Source organism: Sus scrofa, chromosome 2 (genome assembly GCF_054392235.1).
Source record: "Sus scrofa isolate SSC_HxYL_T2T_F1_AM1 chromosome 2, Sscrofa_HxYL_maternal_Yorkshire_Landrace_v2.0, whole genome shotgun sequence".
In the NCBI taxonomy this organism is placed as follows: domain Eukaryota; kingdom Metazoa; phylum Chordata; class Mammalia; order Artiodactyla; family Suidae; genus Sus; species Sus scrofa.
This window is the reverse complement of record NC_139384.1, coordinates 110,599,118-110,625,935: the sequence shown is the minus strand read 5'-3', so window position 1 is coordinate 110,625,935 and position 26,818 is coordinate 110,599,118. Positions and strand designations below refer to the sequence as shown.

The window sequence follows — 26,818 nt, the reverse complement described above, 5'->3', positions numbered from 1 at the left end:
AGTGGTTTTGATTTCCATTTCTCTAATAATTTAATTATTAATGTTGAACATCTTTTCCTGTGGGTTTTTTTTTTTTCCATCTGTATGTCTTATTTGGAGAATTGTCTGTTTAGATCTTCTGCCTATTTTTTGATGGGGTTGTTTGTTTTCTTCATATTGAGTTGCAGAAGGTGTTTATAAATTTTGGCAATTAATCCCTTGTCTACTTTCTTTTAAGGAACTCAGTGAATATAACTTCTGACAATTCTAAAATACTTCAGTAAATTAAAAGTATGTTGAAAATGTTGAAGTCAAAACGTATCTCCCAGAGGGATTTCTTTACTTTTTTTGTTCAAGAAAATCTTATTTCATTTAAAATGGATTTGTCAAATCATTAGTTAACCTATATTGAGCACCTACTCTGTGCCAGATATTGTGCCAATGGGCTGGTTGGACTGATTAGAAGTGTTGATTTTTAAAAAAATAATTCTATTCTATCTTACAGTTAAATTTCAGATTAGCTTGAAGTTTTATGAACACCAAGACTCCAAAGAAAGGGTATTTCAGGAATTGCACAAATTAGAATAATAGCTAATATTTGAGGACTACCATGCTGGTCATTATCAGTTTGTCCTTTAAATCCATTTCTGCATTTCTTTATCCTGTCCTATTCTTTGAAGTGTGTGTGTGTTGGTAGCAGGGAGGATGGGCATGGGGGAAGGGAGGGTGGGGATGCTGATCTCTATGTATTGGTGTTCCTGGCATCTCTTGCCTGTCTTCTGGTTGTGTTTGACCAATGGCAGACCAGCAGGAAACCAGAGGGTGAGGTGGGAGAGAGAACCCACTGTCCTTATTTTCATTCTCTAACTCCCTTCTCAAGGTCTAGCAGGAGTCACTTCCTCTCATGCTTTGCCTCTGGTGGAGGTTGCCTCTTTCATATCACCAGCCCTCTCCAGGCTGTGTACATTTCACTGTGTATCTGTACTATTGTTTGGACTACTTGTCCTGTCCAGCCTAGGACTGATACTGGCTTCCCACTGTTGCTAGTCCCTGGATGCCTCACCATTCCTTACTGGTGCTTTTACTCTGCCCACACCCCTGTAAATAGTCCTTTATTTTGAATATGCCATCTGTTTCCTTTAGCATCCTGACTGATACTGCCAATTAGTCTGTGCCAAGCACTATACTACAACTTCAACATGGATTATCTCATGTAATACATACCTGCCCTGTGTGGCAGGTTTTAATATTACTCTTTTTTAAAAAATCTGATCAAAAATAAATTTAAGAGTAACTTGCTGAAGGGAACACAGCTTGAAAGTGGCAGACTGAGGATTTAAACCCAGGCAGTCTGATTCCAGAGCCCATGCTCTTAACCATGATGCTGTATACCTTTGGTTGAGTTTTCTGGGAGGCTGACTCTGTGAGGAAGATTTGCAGGGCTGGCAGAGTTTTGGGGCATAGAGCTCTCAGAATGACCACTTGTGGGGAGTGGGGGAAAGAAGGAGGGTTTGAGATAAAGAAAATTTGAATTGCAGTGCAGGGGAAACAAAAGCCTAGGCTGAGCCAGGAGAAGTTCTGGAGCTGGGGAGTCTTCCAAATTGGGGTCAAGGAGCTGGGCTTTTACACCCTGGTGTTGCCTGGTCACTCAATGCAGAGCTTTAACCTTGGGCTGTCTTTGGCCAAGGCAAGTCTGGAAGAGAGACTCTGTTAAGACTGTTGACTGCCATCCCTCCCAGAAGCTGGGGGAGGGGGGACGTCTAGTCTTAGAGGGTGGATCTGGGCAGTGCGCCATGGCATCCACTACACTGTTTGAAACACACATGAGGGTCATAAGTTAGCAGCTTGCTCAAATCATGTGTGATCTTTGAAAACTTTATTAGACTCATGTATATAGCTGGTTTTCCTAGTATGCATGTATTTGTGTGTGATGATCATGATGTGTTCATTTGATGTTGTTGAAAAATACTGAAGCAGGAGTCAAGAGACCTGGATTCTAGTTTATGCTTTGCAGCTTATTTTGTGCCTTTGTTCAATTCACTTAATGCTTCTGGATCCTAGTTTCCTTATTCACAAATTGAGGAATTTTGATCAGATGGTTTGTAAGGCTACTTTGAGCTGTGAAGTTCTGTGTTTCTATTAATTTATCGCTTTCTAAAATCCAGAAATAGCAAAAGTAAACATGTTGGGATGCTTTTTAAGTAATGCTGGAGATTATTTCTTGCAACCTCCAGTTAGTGACTTTCTCAAGGTTTCTCAATAAATCATGACGAACATCATGAAAATATGCACAGCCCTAGTATTACCAAGTGATCTCTGAAAAGCAAAGATGCCCCTTTTCTCACTGGAATGTCTTTATTTGGTACATATAAGGTTTGAGAATGCTAGACACTGTTCATTCTTTATGAGTGTAGCTCATACAGATATTTTAAGAATTGCTTTGAAATTGCTTTTGTAGGGTCATTGCTACAATTTGAACATGCATGATCTTAAATGGGATAGATATATATTATTCAAAGTGAGAAGGAATGGAAAATGGCCTTATCCTGAGTTGGTAAAATAAAACTGATTCTCAAGACATAGAAAGACTAGGGAAACAAACAGGTAAACAAATAAAAAGTAGCTAACAAAAAAGAGAATGAAGGTGTTGATGGTAGAATTCTGAAAGCATGGCAGGTACTCAACATTATCAACTTTAATTAAAGCTACGATAACTGTATCTTAACCAGAGAGGAAAGGCTTAAATACAGAACCAAGCAAATAATGAAATCCTTTAAGATTGATCTTCCTGAGCTATGGAAAACGATTCAATGAAAATGGAAAATAACTATTATTGTCAGTCATGTATGGCCCTACCTGTATGATTTCCCAATGTGAGCTTTCTGGTCGAAACCTGCTTGAACCATAAATAAATAAAAAGACATACCTTCGCTCTGGCTTCCTTACCTGACTCTCGTTAAGCTCTATCAGCAACTGTAGAGGGCCAAAGAAGCAATTTCCATAAATATTTCATTACATAGGAGCCCATTTGCTGGCATTTCAAATAAATAAGTACATTTTCTCACTCACTGGACACTAGAAGGGGAAACTCTCCAGTTTCCATTTTCAGACTTTTTTTTACTTTCTGAGGAGGTCAGTCATTTTCGTTTTCCAGTGTACGACTTGATTATTTATTGGAGGAAAATGTTTTAAACCAGGAAAAGGGAAAAAAAAATCCAACAAAATAATTTATCTCCTGGCAGATTAATCCCTGCCACTTGGCCAGGTCTCATTCCAGAGTGATCAAACTGGTCAAGCTTAAATTGTATGTCCACAAGAAGTTGCATAAATAATCCCACATACTGTGAACCTCGGTGCACTCGGTCATCTCCACGACCTTCAAAGAAAAAGTCAGAAAAGTAGTAAGAGGAAATATAGCCTGAGATGCTCTGGTTATGGTATTTTCTAATAAATAACAACTTTTTGGCTTCTTTCATCTAAACGCATTTATCAGTTAAGACTCACATGCTCTTGGTGAGTGAGTAGAAATATGGCCCTTTACCTCCTGGGTAACCTGGAAATACAATTAAATGTATTCAAAGTTATTCTTAGGAGTTATATTTAGAGCCAGGGTTAACAAGTAATATCCTTATTTTATTTTCTTAGCTGTATTCACTTGAACATGCCTTGAGAATATACTGTGGTCCATTCTTAATTGTCCCCTTAATAAAGAGAATGTGGGGAGAGATGATTTCCTGAAAAGCTCTAGCTTCCACCCTGCTTATCTAAAGGATAGGCCTTAATTCACAGCTACAGAGAAACAAGAACTGTTCTAGTTAGACCTTGGTCACTTTTTGCCCACCAATTCCAGTTCAAAACTGAAGTCGTATTCTCAGCCAAACTCCTTCCATCCTCATGTTTTCAACTTGTCTGGAGACATCACCTGTATTTAAATCTCTTATACCAGAAATTAATGTTATATTAAGTCTTTCAAATTCCCTTTAGCTAAGATGTTATATGATGTTCATTCTTTTCCCTTTTTAATGAAAAAAATGCTGAATTTAGAAAAAGCTGGAATTCTAGTATCCCAACTCTGCCACTTACTAATTATGAGACCCAGAACGTCACTAAGAGTTTTAGTGCCTTCCTTTGTGAAGTGGGGACTAGTGGGGGATATTTTGCTGATATCACAGAGATGTTTTTATGATGAAATGAGTTGGTATAAATTGTCAATTATCCCAATTTGTATGGTGGAGAGAAGCAGGAGTAACCTAATTAGATTGCTGCCTTCTTTTGGGAGCCAGAGAACAAAACGCTGCTCTCTGAGTACCACCCACTCCCATGAATTTGCCAAACTAGAAGCTTCAGAATGGCTTGCTTCCTATCACTGCAGGTATCCAGCCCTGATCCTGAGGTGTAAGCACTCTAGAAGCTCCCCATGAAATTGCTTACTCCTGTGGACCAAGGGAAAAGGCTCATCCCACCTTATACCATTGCTGCTAAATTTCTTTTCAGCCTGCATCTGAATCTAGTTATGCTAAAGTATCCACAGTTCTTTAAGAGACCACAGAAACTAAATTCACCCTTCTTCATGTCCCTTTTTTCCTCAACTGCCTACTGGACCTCTCCTGTTGGACATCCCATAAGAATATCATACTGGACATGCCTAAAAATGGAGTTAATACTTTCTCCTTCCACACAGTTCCTCTCCCAGGTCCCCGTCTCAAGGAACCAATGATCACCATGACCATTCACCAGCTTGCCCAAGGCATCAATCTGGGGTAGGCTTCCTGCTCACCAACATCTAATTAAACTCTTCCATGTATTTCCCAAATATACATGTATTTGCTTTTTAGGGCCATACTTGTCGCATGTGGAAGTTTCCGAGCTAGGGGTCTAATCGGAGCAACAGCTGCCACAGCCACAGTCATGCCACAGCCATGATGCAGCCATGCCACAGCCACAGCCATGCAGGATCTGAACTATGTCTGCAACCTACATCACGGCTCATGGCAATGCCAGATCCTTAACCCAATGAGAAAAGCAAGGGATTGAACCTGCATCCTCATGGATACTAGGAGGAGTCCCTGAGCCATGACAGGAACTCCTCCTGAGTGTATCTTAGTTCTGTTTATTTTTCTTCATCTTCATGACCACCTTCCCTGTCTCAGGGCATCATCATTCTTTACCTGACTTACTGCCCCCGCTTCCTAAACTGATTCCCAGCCTCTACTAACTCTTCTCTCAATTCTGTCCTTACATTCCTGTCAAATTATCCTTCTAAAACACAAAGCTGGCTATATCATAGACCTACTCAAAAGGTTTTCAGTGACTTTGAATTGCCTTCAAGATACTGGCCAAATTCCATGAATCCTGTAAAGGCATATTCCTGCTGTTGTCTCCAGCTTCCTTCTCCCCACTGGTAGCATGTATGAACAGTTTATAAACTTGAGTAATTATTCTCAGTTCCAAGAATGTGCCTTGAGCACCTATGTGACTTCGCGTATGCTATTTCTCCTCACTGACATCACTTTGCCTGGCCAATTCTCAGTCATTCTTTGGCTTTCAGTTTAGATGTTACTTCTTTTGGAAAGCTTCCACTGATTCCCGGTTCTGAGAACATCCTGTATGTCTGCTATTGTAACACCATGTTGTTTGGTACTTGTCTATTTACTTACCTTTGTCCTTCACTAAGACTCTACAAAGGTGGGGATTGTGACTGGTGTGTTCACTGCTCTATTCCTGGTACAGTGCCTCACACACAGAAAACTCTGAAGCACTTGTTGAAAAAAACTCACGAATAAGATCAATGATATCTTTATTTTCCCAGGTAAGCAAAGTGATATGGTTAAAAAAAAATCAACCAGCTATTAGAAGTCCCATATTCCAATGTCATTTCCATTACATGATTATAGAAGTCACCAGCTTCCCTATGAAATGGAATAATAATACCTGTTTCAGATTATACCAATAGTTGTTTTTTTATCCTAGTAAGAATTCACATGAAAGATCACTGTAAAATATATAATTCTCTCCTAATTAAAAATGTTGTTATTAGATGCAACATTTAACAAATGTTGTTATTAGATGCATCTGTGAGGATGCAAGTTTGATCCCAGGCATGGCTCAGGATTAAGGATACAATGTTGCTGTAAGCTGTAGCATAGGTCACAGATGTGGCTTGGTTCTGGTTTTGTGGTGGCTGTGGCATAGGCCTCAGCCTACAGCTCCACTTTGACCCCTAGCCCAGAAACTTCCATATCCATGGATGCAGGTGTAAAAAAAAGTCATTGTAACACTCATCATGTTTTCATTGGCATGTGCATATATAAACCACTTTAGGCCTGGTATTAGAATTTAGTCATTTGAAAAATTCTATACTATGTGTATCACTTAGCTACTGCTGCATAACAACTTACTCCAAATCCTAAATGATTAAAACAACAACCATTAATTTAGTTCATTATTCTGCAGATTGGTACTTCAGGCTGGGATCAGCTGGGCAGTTGATCTTGACTGGGCTCTATGGCCAGCTATTAGGTCAGCTGGAGGCTGGTTGGACCAGGATGATTTCAGCTGGACAGCTTGTCCCCATTCCATATGTCCTCATCCTCCAGCAGGTTAATGTGGGATTGTTCACATGGTAGAGGCAGGGTTACATGAGAATAAATAGAATAACATAGTACCCCTTGAAGTTTAGGTGTGGAATCGGCACAGATAACTTGGTCCTGGGACTCTAGAAAGCAAATTCAAATCCAACCTATATTAAATAGGTAGGGAAATATATTCCATCTCTTAGGAGAATACCTCCAAAGACATTATAAAGAGTAGTGAATACAGGGAGGGAAATAACTGTGGCCATTTTGCAAACAATCTACCATAGTCTGTCAGCATCTTCATTTAATTATTTACCAAGTTGCAAATTTGACCATGATACTTCTTAATCTAAAATCCTTTGGTGACCCTCCATTGCCTATTACATTAAATCAAAGCTCCATGAACTTTCTATATTGGCCTTGTCTGCTTGGACTTTTAGGGTTTAGGAATAGGATATTTCTTAGAGTTCCTACAAACCAATTGTGCTGTTTCAGTCCTCTGCAATTCATGCTGCTCTCTCTACCTGGAGGGCCCCTCTCACCATTCCTTGCCTGGGTAATATTACTCATCTAACAATGACAATAACAATACCACTTATACACCAGGCATCGACTGTTCTAAACACTGTATATATTATCCCTATGAAGGAGGTACTATTATTATCTCCTTCTTGCAGAGAAAGAAACTGGGGCACTATAAAATAAAGAAACTTGTCCAAGTTCACTCAGCTAGAATTCTAGTTTCAGAATCAGGATCTGGAGTCTGTAGTTTAACCTCCAGGTTCTCCTGCCTCTTAAGCCTCAGCTCAATTTGATCTGTTCCTAAGTATATCTTGACTTTTCCCATATTCAATTACCTATTTAAATATCTGATGCCCTTTCAGTTATGGCATCTGGAAAGCACAGATCATGCCTTACCTTTGTACCACTGAATGTAGCACAGAATCCTGGCTCTGTTGCCCTTTCCATACTTATCAAGATGTGTCTTTTGCACCATTAAAAATCTCTGCTTCTTGGATGAAAAAAAAATCAGAGTGAAGACTATTAGTCCTCACAGCATCTCCAAGAAAGAAGTGACGAGTGGGAAGCTCTATCTCATTTTGCAAACAGGAAATTTAGGCATGTGGAGATGAAATCACCCGGTGCTGTGCCAGGATTCTTTTTTTGGTTTTCCGATTCCTAGTTTTGTGTTCTATCTACCAAAAAGTGGCATTTGTCTATGAAGTGCAGCCGATGGTTGCTTAATTTCCCCCAGAACAAAGTTAAAAAACATAACAATTAAATTAAATCACCCAAGAGGGATGTCTTCTTCCATTGTAAAGTTTTGAGGGAACAAACTTTTGGGGAAACTTTTTTCCCCCTGGGGTATAGTGCTTTCTTCTCTTTCAGCAGAATATATTGTGTCTGATGGAGCAAAAAATTGTTTTTAAGAAACCTTGCACCAATCTGTCTGCCCCAGCTCAGACACATGCTCGCACAGAAAATTAAATTCACAGAAATGAGAGAAAATCAAGAGAACCAAAGGAGCATGTCTTCTGTTTCCCAGAATCATTCTCTAGTGTATTTAGTGGCCTGATGGGTGACAGGGTGATGAGGAGAAAAGATTGGTTGAAAGCAACTAATTTTTCATGTCTTTTTGCTTATTTCATCAACATGACACAAAAAAGTAAGTATTATGCATATTTTATCTACATGGTTTTAATCTCTAAGGACTTTTATTAGAACTTAGAATAGTTTTTTTTCCCCCCTCAGCTTGAGTTTCATTACTACCATTTGCTTCATTAACAACAGTAACTTCTTAGGTGTGAAGCTTGCTTGAAATGTTAACTACTTAGAGAAAGTGGAGAAAGAAGAAGAAATAAAAGCGGCTTAAGGAATAGTGCCACTGAAACACATCCATGGGAAAGAGAATCAACTGGACGGTCTTCCCAGCCATAGAGTTGTTTTTCTCTTATTTTTTTAATTTTTTTGGCATTTGGCTTAAATTTTATTATTTCCTAAATAATAATCTTTGAATCTCCTTATACTCATCTATTATACACTTATTATTTTGATCATACCGTAGGTAGAGCTTTTATTCATGTAACATTGTGCTTTGTGCTTGTTTTTAACATCATAGTAACTTCCCAATTTTATAGCCGTCCTCTGTCTTCTATCTCTCTGAATTTCATGTGTCAGTAAAACTATGCATTTGACTACTTGGTTCTAAGCTTTATAAAAAGAGGGACTTTGGCATGTCTTTAAATGATATACTCAATAAATATTACTCGAGGATAACGAAGATGGTCCTGCAGATACTGACCTTTACTAGTCATCTATTTTCCTTGAAATGATTGTATTTGCCTCAGTGACTCAAAAAAAAATATCCTTTTTGATATCTCAAGAAGGTCCAGACACCTTCCAGATTTTACTATTTTCTACTTCTGAATACGGATTTGACTGGGAAACTAGAAGCCAAGTCCATTGGGTTATTGACCACAACCGTGAAGCTGCATATGAACTGGCAATTAAACTCGCCAACTCCTTTCCACATCTCAGATTCTTCCCCCACCCCGATCTCTTCTCACCTCTATTCTCAGAGTGGCTGGTTTGTTATGAAACTAATTCTTTTCTAGGCCAAGTTTCCTTTGAACAGGGTGCAAAGGCATATGATCCTGCGGATTAGAAGTGGGTTGTCATCAAAATGATATAGCTCTGTTCTTCTCCGTTCCTTTCTTGGAATGGCTGAGAACAGACTTGCGAAGAGAAAAACTTGTTGGCGTTCGGGAGCTGCCAGGTTTTAGAGAGCCCAATTATGTCTTTTTTGAACTAGCATTTCTTTAATAGAGTTTAATTTTAAAATGTTTTTTTTTTTTTCATTTTTGACATTTCTTGTAGTTTTTAATTTGAAAAGATGAGGATATGTTTACTCATGGGGAAAATAAAAGCAGATTATGTATGAGTGAGCAGGGTCAGCTGACCGATTGCGGTGATACTGGAGTGGCTGTCAATTGTACCCTTTTTATTGACTTTGTCCCTCAAATTCCCCCACTGCTTGTGTCTTTGCCTTAAATCATTGTAGTTCCACTAGATCACTTGTTTTGTTTGTGTCTCAGCATCTGTTCTGTCTACATCTTGATACAAATGCCCAGATGTTTCCTGTGAAAATCCACATCCTCCATTTTGCAGGAGTTGATTTTGCCTGAGTTCCAGAACTGTGCCAATAAGTCTGACCAGGGAAGTTGGTTCAGGTATGGGCACATAGCCCAGGTGGAGAGATGTTAGGAGATTTTGCTGGATTAAATTTTTGTTGTTGTTAGAGAAACCTTTTCTTTTTTGTAGGAGGTACTAGACTTTTAGTCTCTTTTCCACTGAGGTATTGGTGGGAGGATGTGGTGTATGATGTGACCATAGCCTTCATTTTCTGTCATAAAAGTCTGGAACTGAGGGGACCGTGTAATGGAGCCTGAGTGTAGAGCTGAACATGTGGAAGGCAGAACAGAGAGATGGCAGGAAACTGGGCCCTTGGTAATATCCCTTAAACCCTGGACCAAGCCTCACCTGAACTCACTGATATCTAGTGTACATGTTATGACTTTTAGTCACATGGCTATCATCGATTTGGATTTAATTAAAAATATTACTTCCCCTTAAGCTCCAGAGAATGTGTGGGGTTAGCTGAAGCTGCAAGGCCTGCATGACAGCTTGACCTCTCCCTCAATCCCATCCTGTTTCTTTTCCCACAGGGATTGATCCTGAGGAAATTCTATCTTAGAGTCTTCTTCCTGGGGAATCCAAACCAGGACAGAGGCAGCTCCTTCAGGACAGATTGATTTTTCATGAGCTTACTACAAAATGAAACAAAATACAATACCATTTTATTATACTTCACTTTTACACAGCTCTTCTGGAAATTCATCTGTTAGGTTTTACTCCAAGAGCCAACAGTCAATTTAGGAAACTGAGTTATCCCAGGAGGGGATATGAGGGAAAGGAAGTCAAGAAAACCAGTATCCTCTAGAATCTATAGTCAAATTTATGTTTTATTTTTGACATAGCTATCTAGTCATAAAACTATCACTGAGATCAAGGTAATGAGAATATTCTTCATCCCTCAAAGTTTCCTCATGATCCTTTATAATTAATTCTCCTTCCCACTTCCCCTCTTCCTTATGCAATCACTGATCTGCTTTCTGTCAGTATAGATTTGTTTACGTTGTTTAGAATTTTATGTAAATGGGACCATAAAGTGTACACTCTTTGGTTTGCCTTTTTTCACTCAAAATAATTATTTTGGTAGTCATACATGTTGCATACATCAACAGTTAATTCCTTTTTATTGATAGCTAGTTTTCCATTGTATGCACATTCAATAACTTGCTTATTCATTTACTTGTTGATAGATACTTGGATGTTTTCAGTTTTGGGCTATTATTAGTAAGGCTACTATGAGCATTTGGGGACAAGTCTTTGTACAGACATAGGCTTTCATTTCTTGGCCAAATTCTTAGGAATGGAATGGCTGGATCATATGGTAGGTGTATGTTTAACTTTTTAAGAAGCTGCCAAATTGTTTTCCAGAGTGGCTATGTCACTTTACATCCCCATCAGCAGTGTATAAAAGTTCCAGTTCCCCTCATCTTTGCCAATTCTTGTGTGTCTTTTTGAATTTTAGCCACTCTACAGTTATGTAGTAGTAACTCATTGTGGTTTTCAATTTTAATTTTTAATTAGGCATCTCCCTAGTGACAAATGATGTTAAGCATCTTTTCATATGATTACTTGCTATCTGCATATCTCCTTTGTTGAAGTCTGTTCAGATATTTTGTTCATCATTTAATTGGGTAATTTATTTTTATTAGGTTTTAAGGGTTTTTTAAAAAAAGTATATTCTGTATACAAACATTTTATCATATTTGTGCTATAAAAATTTTCCTTCCAGCCTTTGGCTTGTCCTTCCATTATCTTCTCATAATAGTGTCTTTCAATGAACAGAAGTTTTTAATTTTAATTAGGTCCAATTTTTCAATTTTTTACTCTATGGATAATGCTTTGGTGTTCTACCTAAGACATTTTCACATAATCCAAAGCCACAAAGAGTTTTTCTTATGTTTACTTCTAGAAATTTTAGTCTTACATTTAGCTCTCTACTTATTTTAAAAAAATTTAATATGATCCATTTTGAGTTAATTTACATATATGGTGTAAGATATGGACTAAAATTTTTTTTATTTTATTTTATTTTTTTTTGCATATGGATGTTCAAGTGTTCCAGCACCATGTGTTGAAATCACTCATCTTATTTTAAAATATGGAGTGCATTATTCCAGTGTGGTCCATGGACTACCTCAGTATAATCACTTTTAGTGCTTGTTAAAAATGCAAATTCCTAGGTCTCACACCAGCCCTTTCAAATTAAAATCTTAGGACAAATACCCTAGGTGATTCTTGGGGATGCTAAACTTTGAGAGCAATTGGCATAATGCCATTATTATTCACTAACTCTTTACTTCAAGTCATTACTGTCTCCATCAGAGCCCAGGAAGGGTATTTTAGAAAAAGTAAGAGTCTATAGAATGCAAATAAATCTAAACAGTTTCCATTTTTTTCTTTGTTAATATAGAAGATTTGAAATACATACAAAAGTAGGTTAGATAGTATAATGAATTTCCATGTACTCGCCATTCAATTTTAGCAATAATCATCATTAAACATTACTTTGTAAAACAAGATGAAAATACAGTGATTTTTTTTCTACGTAGGGGAAAAATTCCAAGTTTTAAAAGCAATAGGGAAAATCCAAAAAGTAGAAAAAATAGAATGAACAACTACCAAAAAACAAAACAAAACAAAAAACCTCCCAAACTAAGGATCAATATGTTTGCAGTCATAGATGTTAAACAATATATACATCAAAAAAAAAAAATCTTAAGTGATTTAAAATATACACATAATCTAAGAAATATTTTTGAATAGGTTATTACTTTTCAATCTATAAAGACATATAAAATGATTTGAAAGCTCACTAAATCATAAATGAATAAAAGGGCAAAGGGCATAAAATACATCATTGAGATAATATTGAAAGGATGCTATGCAGCCAGTAAAATTCTTTAAAAATAATTTTTATAGCAAGGGGGAAATAATTATGATATGTTGAAAAAAGTGAATACAAAATTGTGTATTTTGTGTGTCCTCATGTATTTAAAACAAGCCTTAGGAAAAAAATGAGAGCATATATGCTCTTGGATGTTATTTTCTAGGTTATCTCCAACAAACATGTATGTATTGCTGATGTAATCAGAAAAGAAAAAAAAAAATGTCTGGGAGTTCCCTTGTTGCCTAGTGGTTAAGGATCTTGATTGTCACTGCTGTGGCTTGGGCACTTCTGCATGCAATAGACGCAGGAAAAAAAAATAAAATAAAAAAGAAAGAAAGAAAAGAAAAAAAATGTTTGAAAGAAACATTTCTTTAGCAAAGTCAGGCATTGCCACAGATAGAAAAAATGGGGCAAAGAAGAGGTCCAGGTAAGGCTGAGGAAAAGTTTTGGGCAGCATTGCCTTAAGTGAAAAGGTAGAGGTAACAGTGTGTCTTCCTTTGCAAGTCTTACCAGTGGATGAAGGCTTCCTCACCTGAACTGTATGTATTGTCTGGACTGGCAGAGGTGGACAGCTTCTCACAGCCATGCTACAGTCTATTTTCCTCATCAGATGTAGACCTTGCTCAGGACTTTAGAGCAACTTTTCTTGACTGCAGGAGGGGGGCACTGATGAAGAAAGTTAATGTCATAACAGCGCCTTTTTCTTGTCCGAAGCCACCCAGCAGATGAAATGTGCTTGTTCATAGACTCTGAAATATTACTTTGTATCATTCCTCTTCAACAATTGAGAAACTAAGTCTAAAATATTGCACTAAATAGGAAACCCACTCATCTCTTTTGGATTTTTACTTCTGAACTGAAATTGAACTCTGGCAATTTAGTTCACTTGATGTTAGAACAATGTAACTTTTTGTTTTGAAAAAGAAAGGCTTTAACAGTCTCATAATGGGTCCTGCCTGTTCTTGGAAATCAAGTAGCACTTGTAAATTCCAGTGCCTAAATGGTGTGTAATTGTGAATAAATAAATGTTAAGGAAGCAGAAATCTACAGATTATATATCTCAGTTTATATACAATTTCAGAAATAATAAAAATGTATTTGTCCCTTTAAAATTCTAGTGTTAGAAATTGAATCAAGAATTGCAATAAAAATGTTATTAAAAGATTCAAACACATTATCATTAAGGATAATATATTTTTAATCTAAAAGAAGTATATTAGAATGTCCAGTAAAGCTGACAAGATCTCCAAAGTAATACAAAATTTACTGAAAGAAACTTTTATGTTCTTCTTCTTTAGATGATTCTATAATTTGATGGTTCCAGGTAGTATAGATTAACATTCTCATGCCATCTTATTTTGTGATCAGCACTAAAATAAATATCATCAAAACAACAATGCAGAACATATCTTGTAAAAATAACATAAAATAAATTTGTGTAAAAAAGTTTTCTCAGGTTTTTCAGGAAAATAGAGCAGAGTGATAATGAACTGTAAAAATGAGGCAACTTCTCCAAAATAGCAACATAGGACACCCTGAGTTTAAAAAATAGATATAAGATTGTTCCAAGTTGTTTTCACTATTTTTGAGGAGTCTCTTTTTAAAACCAAGAATTGCAACATGCAGAATGGTGATTATGGTTCTACTTAAAGAAAGAACAGAAACTAAAAATCTGAAATATGAAGAGGATTAGCAAATACTATATGTTTCATTGCTTCCCATGCTAAACTATATACCAAATAGATTTCTCTGACATGAAATACTCATACATTAGTTTTATTTACACATATTAGTGTGAAGTGTGCTAAAAGGAGAATTGAAAATAAGATTATCCAAAACCATTACAAAAAAATTGCAGAGGAAGGAACACTTCTGAATTCATTCCATGAGACCACCATCACCCTGATACCAAAACCAGACCAAGATAGCACAGAAAAAGAAAATTACAGGCCGGTATCACTGAACATAGACACAAAAATCCTCCACTAGATACTAGCAAACCAAATCCAACAAGACATTAAAAGAATCATATGCCACGATCAAGTGGATTTACCCTAGGGATGCAAGGACTTTTCAGTATCTGCAAGTCAATCAATGTGATATACCACATTAACAATCTGAAAAAGAAAAATTATATGATCATTTCATTAGATGCAGAAAAAGCTTCTGGTAAAATTCAATAGCCATTTATGATAAAAACTCTTCAAAAAGTGGACATAGAGGTAACATACTTCAACATGATAAAGGCCATATATGACAAACCTACAGCTAACATCAAACTCAACAGTGAAAAGCTGAAAGCATTTCCTCTAAGTATTCCTCTAAGATCAGGAACAACATCAGGATGACCATTGGTGACACTTTTATTCAATATAGTTTTGGAAGTCCTAGCCATAGGAATCAGAGAAGAAAAAGGGAAGGAATCCAAACTGGAAAAGAGGAAGTAAAACTATCACTGTTTGCAGAGGGCATGATACTATGCCTAGAAAATCCTAAAGATGCTACCAGGAAACTACTAGAGCTCATCAATGAATTTGGTAAATTGCTGGCTACAAAGTTATTATACTGAAATCTGTTGCATTTCCTTTCTTTTGTCTCTTTAGGGCTGCACCTGCACCATATGGAGGTTCCCAGGTTAGGGGTCAAATTGGAGCTGTAGTCACTGGCCTACACCACAGCCACAGCAATATGGGACCTACATCACAGCTCATGGCAATGCCAGATCCTTAACCCACGGAGCAAGGCTGGGGATTGAACCTGAATCTTCATGGATACTAGTCAGATTCATTTCTGCTGAGCCAGGACAGGAACAACATCTGTTGCATTTCCGTACACTAACAATGAAATATCAGAATGAAAAATTAAGGAAAAAATACCATTTACCATTACATAAAAAAGAATATAATAGCTATGAATACACCTACCTAAGGAGGCAAAAGACTTGGACTTTGAAAACTGTAAGACGCTGATGAAAGAAATAGAAGATGACACAAATAGGTAGTAAGGTAAACCATGTTCTTGAATTGAAAGGATTAATATTGTTAAAATGACCATACTACCCAAGATAATCTACAGATTTTATGCACTCTCTATCAAATTATCAGTAGCATTTTTCACAGAACTAAAATGAAAAAAAAAGGTAAATTTATTTGGAAACACAAAAGTGAAAAAAATCTTGACAACAAAGAATGGAGCTGGAGGAGTCAAGCTTCTTAACTCCAGAATATATTGCAAAGTTACAGTCATCAAAACAGCATGGTAATGTCACAAAAGCAGACATATGGATCAATGGAACAGGATAGAAAGCCCAGAAATAAACACATGCAGTTATGGTTAATTAATCTATGATAAAGGAGGCAAGGATATACAGTGGAGAAAAGACAATCTCTTCAATAAGTTGTGCTGGGAACACTGGACAGCTACTTATAAAAGAATGAAATTAGAACATTCTCCAACACCATGTACAAAAATAAACTCAAAATAGATTAAATACCTAAATGTAAGACTGGATACTATTAAATTCATAGAGGAAAATCTAGGCAGAACACACTTTGACATAAATTACATGAATATATTTTTGGATTTGTCTCCTTGAGTAATGGAAATAAAAACAAAAATAAACAAATGGGGACCTAATTAAACTTAAAATCTTTTTCATAGCAAAGGAAAGCACAAACAAAACTAAAAGACAGCCTAAGGATGGGAAGAAAATATTTGCAAACAATACTATCCACAAGGGATTAATTTTCAAAAAATGGAAACAGCTCATACAACTTAATATTAAAAAATCCAAATAGGGAGTTCCTGTTGTGGCTCAGTGGTAACAACTAATATCCATGAGTATGCAGGTTCAATCCCTGGCCTTGCTCAGAGGGTTAAGGATCTGGCACTGCTATGAGCTATGGTGTAGGTTGCAGATGTGGTTCAGATCTGACAATCCTGTGGCTGTGGTGTAGGCCGGCAGCTATAGCTCCATTTCAGCCCCTAGACTGGAAACTTCTTTATGCCTTAAAAAAGCAGTCAAGAAAACAAGAAAAAGCCCCAGGAAATAACCTAATCAAAAAATGGGCAGAGGATCGAAATAGACATTTCTCCAAAGTATACATACAGATGGCCAATAGGCACATAAAAAGATGCTTAATATTGCTGATTATTAAAGAAGTGTAAATCAAAACTACAATATCACCTTACACCAGTCAGAATGGCCATCATTAAAATCTACAGATACTAAATGCTGGAGAGAGTGTGGAAAAAAAGGTACCTTTCTACGCTGTTGGTGGGACTATAAATTGAAGCAGCTGCTATGGAGAACAGTATGGAGGGTCCTTAAAAAGCTGAAAATAGAGTTATTATATGATCTTGCAATTCCACTTCTGAGCATATATCTGGATAAAATTCTAATTCAAAAAATGGAGTTCCCATCGTGGCTCAGCAGAAACGAATCCAACTAATATCATTGAGGATGCAGGTTCAATCCCTGGCCTTGCTCAGTGGGTTGGGGATCCAGTGTTGTCATGAGCTGTGGTGTGAGTCATATAAACGGCTTGGATATGGCAGCTATAGCTCCGATTCAACCCTTTGCCTGGGAATCTCCACATGCTACGGGTACAGCCCTAAACCGCCCCCTCCCCAAAAAGGGAAAATATTCACCCATTGCAATGTCATAGCAGCAATATAGCAATATTTACAATAGCCAAGATGTAGAGGCAATCTAAGTACCCATCAACAAATGAATGAATAAAGAAGATATGGTGTCTGTATGTGTATTTCTCTCAGACAGAGCAAGACAAATATGGTATCGCTTACATGTGAAGTCTAAAAAAAGAGATACTAATGAACTTGTTTACAAAACAGAAATAGACTCACAGATGTAGAAAACAAACTTATGGTTACCAAGGGGATAGTCGGGATTGGGGGGCTAAATTAGGAGTTTGGGCTTAACATATGCACACTACTATATAAAAAATAAACAAGGACCTACTGTATAACACAGGGAACTCTATTCAGTATCTTGTCATAGCCTGTAATGGAGAAGATTCTGAAAAGAATTATATGTAAAACTGAATCACTTTTCCCTACACCTGAAACTAACACAACATTGTAAATTAACTGTAGTTCATTTAAAAGGCAAAAGAAAATAAGATTAAAAGGAAGAATTATTGGTAGAATATTAAGCTCTGGATCCCAATTTACCTACAAAAGTTATGTCACACCCAAACTTTCAAACCTGTAGGTCTTAACCTTGTCATGCATTTTCCACTTAACAGTTTGATAATAAGCACTATGTATGAAGTATCATAAATGTGCAAGTCAAATTCTGCCGTGTTCTGTCTTTATGGAGGAGGGTTTATCAGAAGGATACATAAAGAGCATTTTAAGACTGTTTTAATGGTGTACTTATCAAAGTAAGCTAGATTTCTTACACTTAGTTGGCCTGATCCAGGCTATCTAGCTCCCATTACTTAGTAAATTCTGTACCTCTCACATTCTATACTATGATCAATGTTATGGTGGAAAACTCATTTGATACTCAAGGGAATGCTGGTCAGTTTGCAATAAGTGAGCCATTATTTTATAAAATATGGATAATTCTGTCCAAATAAGTTTGATTTGCCAGGTTCTTTGGACTTACATGGTCTAGTATGTGCTCAATCTCTTAGAGAATTCCTAAGTTATTGCCCTTATATCCACTTCTGGAGATGATCTATAGGAATACATTTCCCAAACTTCAACCACGCAGTTGCTCATAGAAAAACTTCCTGGACTCAGTTGAAAAATACTTTACCTTTCATCTAAAATCAAGAACTACTTTTTGAATGCTAACTTCATGTCAAGTACTATATTAAATTCTAGGATAAAAAAGATGAGCACATTGTAGTTTCCACTCATTGATGCACTGTTTTATATTTAGTAGTGTGCAAATACAGTCTCCTATTTCATCCTCACCAGAATTCCACCAGATAACGATTTCTCCCATTTTATAGGTGATAAAAAATTGCAACAGAAATGTCACTTGCCCAGGATCACATTTTAAGTTGAGCCAAGACTATATAACCCAACTGTCTTTGAACTTCTGATTTTTTTCTCTATCATTCAGTAGCATGTTTTCTTAATGTTTTTCAGTCCAGATAAACCATGTGACTATTTTAATGCAGCAATCCCTCTCATCCAAAGTAAGAATTTTAATACCTTAACCTAAATTTCACTGGCCATTTCAATATCATAGGAGCAGGAAATTATTCAATTCATGAGAAAGAAAATTCATGCACCTGTAGATTTCATCTTTTGTGCCAGATGAATAGGTGAGGTTGGATTTGATTTACTCCATGACTAAACTCTAAAATTGGGGTTTAAAATGGATGTGTAATCTCACTCTGATTCCATTTCTTCTGTAATGCTGCCTAATGGTTATGCAAGTCTCAAAAATGTTTCTAAAGTAATAACATGTCCTTTTTATCCAATAGCATCAAACTGAGATCTTTTTTGTTCACTTTTGCTAGACCTCTAACCTTTAAAGGTGAGTCAGGCAGCTGCAGAAAACCTGATCTTATTTTCTGCCCCTGGCAAGACTTTTTCAAGTTCATCTTTTTTCCCTTCTCTCAAAATCTGATGAAAAATGAAATGTCAGGAAAACAAGCTCTCAGGCTAGAAAACTTGTGTCTGTCTCTGTGACAGATGTCAGTTTGAAAGGTTTCAGGTCACCTGTCAGAAGTGTGCCAGTGTGATCTGTACTCACATCGACTTGACCTCACACCAACGCTGAGTTCTGCTTTTAAAAATATCCTTGAAAAAGAATTAAATGATTGCCTTTTCCTCTATCTGTTAACTCTGATTAATGAGACAAAGGAAGGAGAGAGAAAGAGAGAGAGTGAGAGACTTTTAAAAGGACAGTTTGACCTTTGGGTGCCCCTGGCAAGGAACCAATCAGCATTCTTGTAATCCAAACACAGATGCCTGGAGCTAAACAAATCCTATACTTGTGAACAAGAATTCAGTTTGCTGTCAAAATATAGTGAGGATCAGCACGGTGCTTCTTTCAACAAAATATCATGAATTAAAGTTTAAATATTTGATTTAATAGAGAAGAGTAATATTGAGCAGCATAACAGCTCAGTGATGGCTCAATTTAATAACAAGTATTTCCATCAAAAAATCATGTGTTTTGAAGTCCCATATTCTAACTACATATCCTGGTTTTAACTCCCTAATATTTTACGCAAGAAACACCACTGGTGTTTAGTACAAGTCAGTAGTTTGTAACGACTAATTAATGGGGTTGAACTCTATTCTTTTTCTAGATTAGTTACATAATGTTTGAATTATTTATCATGGTGATTAATTTTTTTTTTTTCATGAACCTTTATCATAGCCCTGCAGACTTCAGGACTGAGTAGATTTTGTTTCACCAGTTTAGGAGGATTCAGGGCTTTGCCTTGTAACCAAGAAGATAAAATTTTATAACTCCAAAGCCACGATTGTCAAATTAATTACTCTAAACAAGAGGCTGGATCAGAAGAGTTAAGAAAGTCCATGTGATATAACCCCAGAAAACTTAATAACACTAAAGAGATGTTAGTTATTTTCTCCTTGCTTGATTTTTAAGTATCTAGTGCTTCTCTTCTTTCAAGTGGGCCCACGCTTGATGTGAAATTGAAAATGTGCTAACTGTGTCTGTGTTTGGAGTAACATTGTTTTTATATATGGAAAACTTGGGGGGGGGGGGAAGAACTGTGGACCTAGAATGCAATTAGTTACCTTGAAATAGAGGTGGAAAGCTCATTCTCAGCAACAATTTGTGTAATATCTGCAAAATTTCTTTCCCTTCCTCAGTTATGTTTTAGACCAGTGCTTCTCAGACTTATTGTGCCCTTGAATCTCTAGATCTTGTTAAAGGGTGATTCTGATTCAGTAGGTAGGTCAGGATAGGGCTGGAGCATCTGTGTTCCTAACAGGTTCCCCAATGATGAAGATCCTGCTGAGCCTGGACCTCACACTCGGTGCAAGGTTTTAGGCTCTTACTTCCCAGCTCTGAACAAGAGTGTGTGTCAAATATTTCAAGGTTCCCAAGTTCAAGAGGCTGATTTTGCTAAACGTAATTCCCCTTCTGACATATTTTTTCTATGCTTATCATCTTTTTTATGTGTCTGTGACTTGATCCTTTTTAGGAATTTCTATTTTCACTATAACAGTAGCAACATCGTCTCACAATGACCCTACTGTATTTTCAAAATAAAGTACAGTACAAAGATGGTAACAATGTCAGGTTTTCTCAACCCTGCTCTTAAAATCTTAGTTTTTCTCTAGATCATGGTCTTGTTGAGAGCATTTTGCAATCTACTAGTGATTTCATTAATGCTGAATGACATCTCTCCCTTGCTATCTAACAATCAGACTGTTCATAATCAAAAGGTTGAAGGTCATTATAAGGATGCACTTGGGCTAAGAAGCGCCCAGAGGAAAAATGGTTAAAAACAAGAGCAGTCAGAATTATCAGCAGTGTTTAGACCCAGATAACCACAAACATCCTGGAATTTACTTAACCATGTCTGATTTCCCAGTGAGTCATGTTTATCTCTCTAGATGTTAGTTTACTTTCCCTTCATTTTTTTCTTGATCACTCATGCAGTGGAAAGTGTAAACGAAATCTTCCATGGCAATTAAAGTGCCAATACTTGCGCTGGCTCTGGGTTCCTGCTACAGATAGGGAGGAATCTGGTTATTAGTCAAACAAAGATATACCAATTTTCTCATGCTCATTATGTATTTATAATATGGACAGCCTTGTGACATGCCATGCAGCTGCTTAGGCAGAACACTAATATTGAATAAGAGAGTGCCAGATTTAGTTTTACTAAGAAAAAAAATGCACCATATTTAATGCTCAGTTTTCATTCTGTGTGTGTTAGATATACATGTGACTGCCGAGATTTTCATAACTGTGTACTCCACTACAAGTTATTTTTACCCTTGGTCAAGCTTCTTATTCTCTTTTTCTATCAGATGCTAAAATCATTTAAACAAGTGAGAAATACTTGTGGAGTTCCCATTGTGGTTCAGTGAGTTAACCCCACTAGTGGTAGTACCTGTTGTGGCTCAGTGGTAACGAACCTGGCTAATATCTATGAGGATGGAGGTTCGATCCCTGGCCCTGCTCAGAGGGGTAAAGGATCTGGCATTGCCATGAGCTATGGTATAGATCTCAGATGTGGCTTAGATCTTGCACTGCTGTGGCTGTGATGCAGGCTGGTAGCTATAGCTCAAATTCGACCCGTAGCCTGGAAACTTCCATATGTTGTGGGCGCAGCCTTAAAAAAAAAAAAAAGAAAAGAAAAAAAAGGAACCCCACTGGTAACCATGAGAATAAGGATGTGGTTTTGATCCCTGGCCTCACTCAGTGGGTTAAGGATCTGGTGTTGCTTGCCCCAAGCTGCAGTGTAGGTCATAGATACAGCTTGGATCCAGCATTTGCTATTTTTCTCAAAGGATACAAATGATTTTCTGTACAGAGTGTGGAGCTCATCGCTACCCTATCTATCTATCTATCTATCTATCTATCTATCTATCTATCTATATATTTTTGCCATTTCTTGGGCCACTCCCACGGCATATGGAGGTTTCCAGGCTAGGGGTCCAATCGGAGCTGTAGCTGCCAGCCTACGCCAGAGCCACAGCAATGCAGTATCTGAGCCGTGTCTGCAGCCTACACCACAGCTCATGGCAACGCCGGATCATTAACCCACTGAGCAAGGGCAGGGATCGAACCCGCAACCTCATGGTTCCTAATCGGATTCGTTAACCACTGCGCCACGACAGGAACTTCTACCCTATCTATATTAAACGGACCAAACATGAAGTGGTTGCCCATCGCATATTAAGGCTTTAAAGACTACTGCAGCATATGGTCATGAGAGCCTTTAGTTTATGTTGTCACCATTTTCTGGTGAATCAGCCAGACAGTGTGAGTGAGTAGATGAGTATAGGTTAGAACCCAAACTGTAGATCCATTACTGCTATCACATAGACTCTTGGGAACATTATTCTGAATAAACCTTCCCTGGTAAGAAAATTATTTCAACTTTTTTCGATGCATATTGATGGAGGCAAAAATGGGGGACATAACAATTCTGAAAACAAATTTTTCTGGCTGAAATTAATAATGCTGAGCAGTCCTAAAATTAATTACTCTGTGGTTATAAGTAGGCAGCGGATTTATGGTAAATGACAGAGTGTTTGCAAATTTTCCTGACTACTCGATTAGAAAATGCACAAGTGGAGGCGTCAGCCGAGCATGCATTATTTAAGTGGTTAGTGTCTGGCGACAATCTGGAAACTGCAATTGTTGTGGTTGCCGTAGGAAAATTCGCACTTTCTGAGAGAAATTCTTTCACCTTTGTGTGCCCACAGCATGGATCTCTCCTCATGGCAGCTGTAGGAAACACAGGAACTCCATGACCTGGAAAATGTGGGACAACTGCCACAAGGTGACCCTGGAAGGCTGGGGTAGGCCCAATTAATTTAAAATTTTGCTTGGCCTTGTCTCTTCCAATTTTCTAAATCCTCTGGAAAAATGATTAATGCGTACACTGCCAATGCGAAAATATTTTTGACCCTATTAAAGTCGACCAAGGGTAAACCAAGTGTAGGCTGGCATTGTATCAAACTAGCTTTATTAAATTTGATTGGAGGTTTGTATGAGGAAGGGACAGACAAGGACATTATTTTGCACAGCGGCTCTCTTTTAAATGAAAATATCAAGAGGAATACAAAGTAGCAATATGCTCTGGATAGGAATCATTTTAAATATAGGGAAATAGCATGAAGAACTTTGTTTAAAGGCTAAACTATATTTGCTAGAAAATTTTTCTGCTATCCTATTACTATGCTGGTCAGTTAGCAGTGAGGGTGTTTTAATTTATGGAAAGCTTATGGAAGCCTTAGATTTTTTCATGTAGAGATGAGATAGTTCAACCTTTCTTTCTTTCCCTTATCTGTCATTGAATTCTACAAGTTAAAAGTATCTGTCTGCATTTTGAACCTTAGCAGAATGTTTCCTCAATGAATCCATCCTATGCAATAATTTACTTAATTAATAAAGTTAAAATTTTTTTTCTGCTGGCTATGAATAAATAAAATGTTTTGAATAAAAATAGCACAATTCAGGCACAATTTCAAAGGGTAAACTTTTGCATAAGTATTTCTTAACCTTCTTCAAGAGAATATCCATTTAATGGTTGTAAAATACATGATTTAGGAGTCAACATCCAGATTTCATATGTGTTTCTTAGAGTTTTCTTGAAGTAAGATATTTAGCCACATGAAAATTATTGTAAGGCATATATTTTATACATTTATCATATGGAAAATATAACAGCTTTGTTTATGGCAGGGGTGGGTCTTAATAATTCTGGTATAACTAGCACACAGGAAGCTAGCACGTGGTAAATACTTAATGCATAAATGGCAGAAATCGCTTGTTACCATCTACCATAGAGGAACTAAAGTTACAGCTAGAATGATAGTTTAAGAGGTGGCAATAGCCTAGTGAATGTTCTTAAATATACTAGTTATTTTAGTCTAATTAGCGTGGATGTGGAGAACAGGTGGTTATAGAATTAAAAAAAAAATCCCTAACTGGGACATTCGCTTTACCTCTGATTTTTTTTTTTTTTTTAAACTGGAAGATAGAAATGATCTATAAAACCTATGGATTGCATCATTCTTCACCCATGTTCTGTAGCTTTCTCTTTAGTATCTTCGTATATCTTTGCCTTGTTTAATGTAGGCCTGGCCATTGATGTGGTTTTACCAAGGGAATATTAGCAGAAATTTGTCATGTTGCTTCTGGAAGAAGTTTTAAGAGTCAGGGCATAGTTTGCCTGTCTTCCTTTCCTCTGCAAGACAGTCAGCAAAGTTCCAAATAAAGGGCAAAGTGGAGCCAAGCTACAGATGACTAGCGATACACACAATAGTACGCAGGAAAAACTCATTTTGTTATTGCTAGCCTTTGGGATTTTTCGACTGTCTTTTACCCCGGTAAAACATCGCTTACCTTGACTAACAGAGATGGAAACTGTATCCTTTCAGCATGATCTAAACAATGTGATGTCTCTGAGCTTTGGGATGAAATTAGCCATCATCTTGCTGCCACCACTTCTAGGAATCTTGTAGTTTCCACACCCACCTACTCCTCCTTCCCGTTTTACGAATAGAAGGAACGTCTTCTGATAAATGGCCAAGATCTCTGCTTGAGCTCTGGACCCCTTCTTCCAAATGCTTAGAGCCTTATCTTTTGACAAAGAGGAGAGAAGGGATAACTCAGTCGTCTCCTCTCTGCTGGATCATGCATATATTCCATGCTAAGAACAATTCCTTCTTGCCTTGTCATTCCTTTCAGCTAGCCCCTTCCCATTTCTCTCTTATCTTTCTCAACAAAACTTCTCAAACTATTTAACTGCAGGTGCTGGCTGCACTTCCTCATGTTTAATTCCTACTCTAATTGAGTTTTTATCCTACCACTGAAAACAAATCACTCTTGTCAAGGTTCCCCAAAACCTCCTTATTGTCCAACCCAAGGGACATTTTCATGTGCTAATTTTGCTCTCCTTCTTAGCAGGATTTCACTGAGGTGACCATTCCCTCCCTCACGAGGGACTCTTCACTTGGCTTTCAGGACACTGTCCTGGCTCCATTCCTACCTTTGCAGATGAATCTTTCTCCTTTACTCGCATATCCAATTTGTAAAAAGTAGAGCTCAAATGGGTCAGTATTGAGTCCTCTTTCTTTCTATATGCATATTATCTCCGTGTCTTGAAGTTGGTTCCATGACAACTCCTATTATTTCTAGAGTTGCCATTTTGAAGTTCTCACTTAGAAGTATGCATAAAAGGCCCATTTATATATATATACTTTCTTATTTCCCACTTCAAAACATTTTTTCATGGAATTTCAGGCAGAATTCATAATGTTGTTATTTTAATTCCCTCATTTTATTCTTAAAAAACTATTGATCATCCACAGTGTGCCAGGCACTATAATAAATTTTAGGAATATAAAAATGAATCCTATATAATTCTTCTCAAAAAAGTGCTTAGTGGGGAGGAAAATATGCACACAATTATGGGAAAATGAGTAAAACGAGAACATTTCTAATAATGTACCTTGTATAACACATGGTAGGAACATAAAGGAAAGAGTATCTAGGTTTTCTGGGGCAGTAAGAGAAAGATTCCCAGAGGAAGTTATATTTGGGCTAAAACGTAGTCAAATAGGAATTTATAGAAGCAGGGAAGAGGAAACATTATTCCTAAAGACAAGGAGATCTGAGGAGGCCTGTCATGTTTAGGGAATTTAAAATAGTTCAATATCTTTACAAAGAATTTGTGAGGTGGAAAAGAAGAGCTGAATTTGAACTTGGGGACTGAACCAGGGCATGAGGGCTTTTTACAGAAGCATATATATATTTTTACTTTGGGCTGACATTTCTGAGCCCTTTCCAAGGTTTCTGTTTAATCTGTCCCAATCCTATATACATGGCTCCTATTATACTAAGGGGAGGGACAACATAAATATGACAAAAAGCTTTGAGATAGGAAACATTGCATTCTTTCACATTTCTAGTCTTTATATTCTTCTGTTGTATTTGTCTGTCTGCATTCTAGTCTTTTATTTTCTGTTTACTTCATTGAATTTTGAGCAGCAGTTTTCTGGAAATATGGATACTCAAAGTTTTAGTGTTTTGATAACTATTGCTACTATTTACAATAATCTGGTTCTAGTCCTTCACCTCTAGTACTGTAGGAAAACAATCCTGAAATTAAATGGCTATTTAAAGATTAAACTTTCCATATTTCAGTATGGGTAGCATTAGTTGTAAAGTGTTTGAGGATTCAGTACTAGAAGAAAACCCCAATGGATATAGCGTGAGTTACTGTGATGTGTAATTTATCTAATAGAACCATTGGGAGTACATGCATCTGGGTGACTTGACTCTATTTTAGCAACAGCAAAAATGACATTTTCTGTAATTTACATTCAAAGTCTCATTTTATTGGTATTTCTTATTATAGTTAAGATGAATGACATTTTTAAAAAATTAGAAATGGCGAACTCAGTGTATATACATGGATTCTTGAATAGTCTATGCCTACCAGAGCAATACAATAAAAACTTTCAAAACTAAGGGAAG

General features: G+C 37.1%; 1 protein-coding gene across 2 annotated transcripts in view; it reads left to right on the top strand.

Annotated features, from left to right (window-relative positions):
- LOC102157568 (uncharacterized) overlaps positions 1-26,818 on the top strand; it is a 1,229,235-nt gene that overhangs the window by 318,362 nt on the left and 884,055 nt on the right. The window contains exon 9 of one of the 2 annotated variants that reach the window (XR_014838321.1): positions 23,038-23,133. The exons of the other annotated variant lie outside the window; for it this stretch is intronic. The gene's annotated coding sequence lies outside the window, so the exon portion shown is untranslated. The remainder of the gene's footprint in view (positions 1-23,037; positions 23,134-26,818) is intronic. 2 annotated transcript variants of the gene reach the window in all.